The sequence below is a fragment of the Apis dorsata genome, unplaced genomic scaffold, assembly GCF_000469605.1.
Source record: "Apis dorsata unplaced genomic scaffold, Apis dorsata 1.3 scaffold_91, whole genome shotgun sequence".
Lineage (NCBI taxonomy): Eukaryota > Metazoa > Arthropoda > Insecta > Hymenoptera > Apidae > Apis > Apis dorsata.
In genome coordinates, this window is record NW_006263389.1 from 61,708 (window position 1) to 66,701 (window position 4,994).

At 46.8% G+C, this 4,994-nt stretch overlaps 1 protein-coding gene across 1 annotated transcript in view; it reads right to left on the reverse strand.

Annotated features, from left to right (window-relative positions):
* The window catches only part of LOC102673715 (CUGBP Elav-like family member 3), a gene marked incomplete at its 3' end in the record, with an annotated part of 67,841 nt that overhangs the window by 34,279 nt on the left and 28,568 nt on the right, over positions 1-4,994 (reverse strand). The window lies entirely within an intron of this gene.

A 4,994-nucleotide genomic window follows, 5' to 3' on the forward strand; every position in this document is an offset into this window, starting at 1 on the left:
GAGTATTACGCTTCCCCTGAAAACCTATAATACGTTCGATTCGCGTACTGGAGAACTTTTGCTCGATATAACGCGTCAGAGAGGATCGTCACGTACAGAGTCTTCCATTAAAATTCAAAATTCGTATAAATATTTTTCAAACATATATATATATATATGTATATGTGTGTATATGTATGTATGGTAATTTGCTTCCCGTAATTTTATTCGTTGCATGGAATCAGTCGAACACGCGTTTACCGTACCGTAAATATTTTTATATTTTTTGCGAATGCAAGAATTATTCGATCGTTGGTTTTTTTTCCTATTTTTTATACATTTTTGATAATTAATATACATTTCAACCTGTCGAAAATTCGTATTAAATTTATTTTTCGCGTATACTTTCACGAGCTTCTACGCGAGACTAATAATTTTTACGGGAAATTCAATTGGTAACTCAACCAGAGATGATAAATAATTGATACGATTATATCGTACGTCGAGTCGTAATTGAAAAAAAAAAGAGGGAGAGAGAGAGAGAATAGACACAAAAGCGAGCAGATTGGTATTGGCGCAAACAAATCGAGTGAAAACAGCAAGAGAACAAAGAGGCGTACGTCCCTGTTACGGGCGAATTAGGACTGGCTGGTGAACTTAACGAGTTGTTTGTGCAATGAGTGGAACGCGATGGGCCACGTGGTGGCGCACCGGCACGAGTAGGAAATGTCTAAATTAAACGACAAATACGCCGAGACACGGGGATTTACACGAGGCGCAAAACACGCACCCTCCATTTTCTCTTGCAGCCTTGTATACCTAACTCGGTGTGGCCCGATCGTCCTACTCCTCGTACACCGAATCCGAGTGTACCGCATTACCATAAGCCCATCATTTATGCGAGCGTGCAGCCCGTCGCTGCATACATCGTGGTAACACCCTTAAAATATTAAAGTAGTTCGGCCAATCAACGCCCCTTGACCATCCTACCCCTTACTCCAACTTATAATCAGTCCGGAATCGGCAAGGAGCAAACTTCACACCTCCTTCTTCGCTTCGTCTCCGAAGGAAAAAAGTTTTCGCCGAGAAGAAAAAAGAAGCGTAACGCGTACGAGCATTGCTCCAAGATCTCCCTTCGCTTATTCGACTTGCTCCTTTTTAAAAAAAAGCTGGATGGATGGCGAAAAAGAAGAGAATAGCGGGCAGGACTTTAGCTGTCGTTCGTAGGCAAGCAGTCTGGATCGCGGTATAACGCGGTGGTGCACCAAAGAGGGGTGGTAGGGAGTGGTGTGAGGGGTGTCACGTGTGTTTTATAGTTTCGCCTGGCCGGGGGCGGCGAGGTGTTGACGGACGGGACGTGGTACAACGACCCAACCTTGCTTACCTCTCTTTCCCACCCTCGGCCATCTCTCTTTTCTCACCCTCTCGTTCGTTCCCTCCTTCCTCTCTCTCTCTCTCTTTTCCACCCTTGTCTGTCTCGCGTATACTCTTCGTTCGGCTACCAACTGCCAGAGCTACCCTCGGACGAAACCCAAACAGTGTTGCCAAACGTCTGCGACGCATAGACCCGACCCCCATTTGCATTTCGTTTGTTCTCGAACGCGAAATATTTTGCGTACCGTGTTTTATCAAAAGTGAGAGAGAGAGAGAGAAAAAGAGGAGCCCCCAGGCCTCTTTCCGTGTTTAGAGACGATCTCCCGTTTCGGTTATGGAAAGCGTTGCTTTAAGCTTTTATATTCTTCCCTTTTCCGATCCCATTCTCAATCGTGCTCGTTTCCAATTTATATTTCAATCGTTTCCGTATATTTTTGAAAATAATACGGACGCGAGAAAAATTACTCTTCAATTTTTTCCTCATCCATCGATCAATTGCCAACGTCTCGAAATATCATTCGTACCGAGAGAAACGAAAGGAATCCTATTCGTCGAAATCGCGTATGCGATTCCACCCCTAGACTCTGGTTGTTTCTGGAGAAAGAGGGAGACAATACATCTTGGAGCGATAGTTGTCCTGGATCTCGAAGCGGCACGTGTAACGCCTGCCGCGTGGAATCGCGTCTACGAAGTTGCGGACCAAGGGTTTCGCAACAGCTGAATCGCATCAACCCCGACGTACCGCGGCGAAACTTTGCGGACAAACAAATCCGTAGCGGAAATCCGACGAACGGCCGATATACACGAATAAACGTTTCGAACGATGCGAGGTAGGGACCGAGTCGTGGCGCACCGGTTAAAAGCTTGGAAATTGGAGCAACGATCGGAGGACAAACTGCAAAGCGAGTCGAAGCAAACCGGCATTTCCCCGAATACGTCTTCTATCCTGTTTCGCAAAAATATCCTTGACAAATGCGTCGAGGGGGGAAAACTGAGCGGATACGATACGACAAGTTTGTCGCAGCAAAGTTAACGCCCGTATCGCCTCGACGAACGAACTCGCAATTTAATAAGGGGAGGGGAGAGGGAGTTTTCGAGAAAGCTTTTCAGTAATTAGTTATAATGGTCGGGGGGAGGGCAAAGTTAGGAGAAGGTTTTTTTTAAAAATTATCGCGCAAGTAGATTACACGTAGACTCTTCGTAAGCAAGATTGGTTCACAACGGAACGAAGCTCGAAGGCTGGCACAGAGGCTCGAGTTGTGGCGCAGTCTCATATTTTAAGTCTGGTAGAACAATATTAAAAGTACGGCAGCTGCGCTGGTGGGGCCGGGGAAGGGGTAGAATTGGAGTGATATCGCACAGCCCTCCGTTGGGACAGCTCCATCCTCGCAGTCTGCGAACCTACTCTACTCCTTACTTTTCTCTCTCTCTCTCCCTTCCACGCTTTAAGTCACTTTTCTCATTCGAGGACACCGTTATGAAATATACTTTGTTCCTCGCGAAATATTCACCGATCATCAACCCTCTCCCTCTCTTCTTCCTTCAACTTCCTTGTCGCTTCTTAAAGGGAAATTCCACGCAATTATCCGAACGAAAGTTTCATGCAAGGAATGGATCGAAGAAGAGGAAGAAAGGATTCGATCCTAATCGTGGAAACGGTTGAAAAAATCCCTCCCCCTCCCTCGATGGTTGCGTGGGAATTGTTGTTTGGAAAATCGCGTAATGAAATTTCTCCGTCGCGAGGAAGGAAAAAAGGCGAGCTTCGCAACGAGAAAATTTCTCTCGACGCGAGGAACGAGCGAAGGGGACGGGTGGAGGGCTCTCGATCGGTGAAACTACTCGAGCTTCCTTCAGCGTGGAAACTTTCGACTCCGTTGGGAAGCGAACGAAGATGCAACCGAGCTCTTCTCCTCTCCTCTTTCTCCACCGCTGTCTCGCGATGCGGTGGAAAGTATTTATCGTCACTCCCCTCTCCTCCCGCGCCGACTCTTGGTCCTTTTTTCGCCAACAACGCCCTGCACAGACGGAGGAGGTGGAACCTTATCGGGAGTAGTTGTTCCCCAACTGCGGAAAGCCTCGGCCTCCGAGAAAGAAGATTTGATAAAGGCCGAACGGAACGAGCCGGGGAAAACAACTGGAGTGCATTTGTCTAGATCGCGGAGAAGCGGACTACTCTTCTTAAGGAGTTTCTTCTATCTCGCTATCTTTCCCGTGAGCACGAACAACAGACTACGGCCTCCTCCTTCCCCCCTGTATCCAAACTTTATCCTGCAACGGGATAACGGAGTCATCCTCCGAAACGTGGAAAAAAAATCGAATCGAACGCCAATTTCTCGATCGAAGGCGGGGGTGGTGGAAAGGATGGTTGAAAAGATTGGAGGTGGTGCGTTGTTGTATCGTTGTTGGCGAACGAATACCACCGATGCGAGAAAGAGATCCAAAGCGAGTCGCCCCTTTGCACCGGCTCAGTCACTTTGCTACGCGGTATTGATTCCGTTAAGTAGAAAGCGTTCAGAGAGGGCGAGAATGGGATGAGGGTGCGAAAGTGCGCGCCATTGGCGGTGGTAAACGATGCGGTTTCTTTCACGAGTGCCCGAGAGCCGGGTGAGTGAATGAGCGCAACGCGCAACGCCGTTCCATAAGTCGATAAAAACTACGTCAATTAGAAGAAACCCGTACGTCGGTTTAGGCGCAACCTTCAAACGCGAAAGAGGATTAAAAGGAGCGGCCAAATTTTCATCGTCGCAAATTTCTCCGTTTCCAATCGGCAAAAACGATATTTTCGAATTATATTCGAACGAAATATTCGATCGATGGAAAATTTATGACTACGCGATAACGATGCGATTATAATTTCTAACGCGGAAAGTTAATAGGCGAGTTGGAAATAGAATTAACGTTAGATATTATAACGTCGAAATTATCGAAATCTCAAAATCGTTATTCCGTTATTCGCGCAATTTTGCAAGCGGGGACGCAACATGCAAATTGTTTATTATGCTGACGGTGCGATTCTATTCGGTCCTCTCGATTTTCCGACCCGACCCAATAAAATTGAAAACAATTGATGCGTAGCTTCATCGAAATATCTCTCGATAATATCCGCTCCAACTATAGCGCGATAATAATCGTTCCTTCCTTTGACGCGTTTGACGAATGAAAAAAAAAACGAAAAAAGAGTTTACAGTTTTAGAGATCGATTTGGATGTCGTGCGTGACGGACGGGTTTTCGTTTATAAATCATTATACAAAAAGGTGAACCGAGTCTACTCGCAGGATAAAAAATTAATCGCGACGAAAGGAATATATCAAACACGAGTAAACCCGACGGGGTGATTAATTAGCAGCGGAAGCAGACGATTAAAATTCAGATACGGTACGCCTGCGCCAGGGCGGCAGCAGACATCAAGGGAGTGTGCTCAGAAATCGCGCGGATCCATCCGGCTGGATTTTATTCCGTTCCCGTCAGTGCCGGTAAATCAAGTCACGTGTCATTTACCCGAATACGTAATGTATCGCATAAATATACGAGCCACGCACACCGTCACGCATGGACGGACACGCGGAGGGCGCAGAAATTTTTTTTCCGCCCATCTCCGATCCCCTTCTCCCCTTCCTACCCGGGGGGGAGGAGGGGAGAG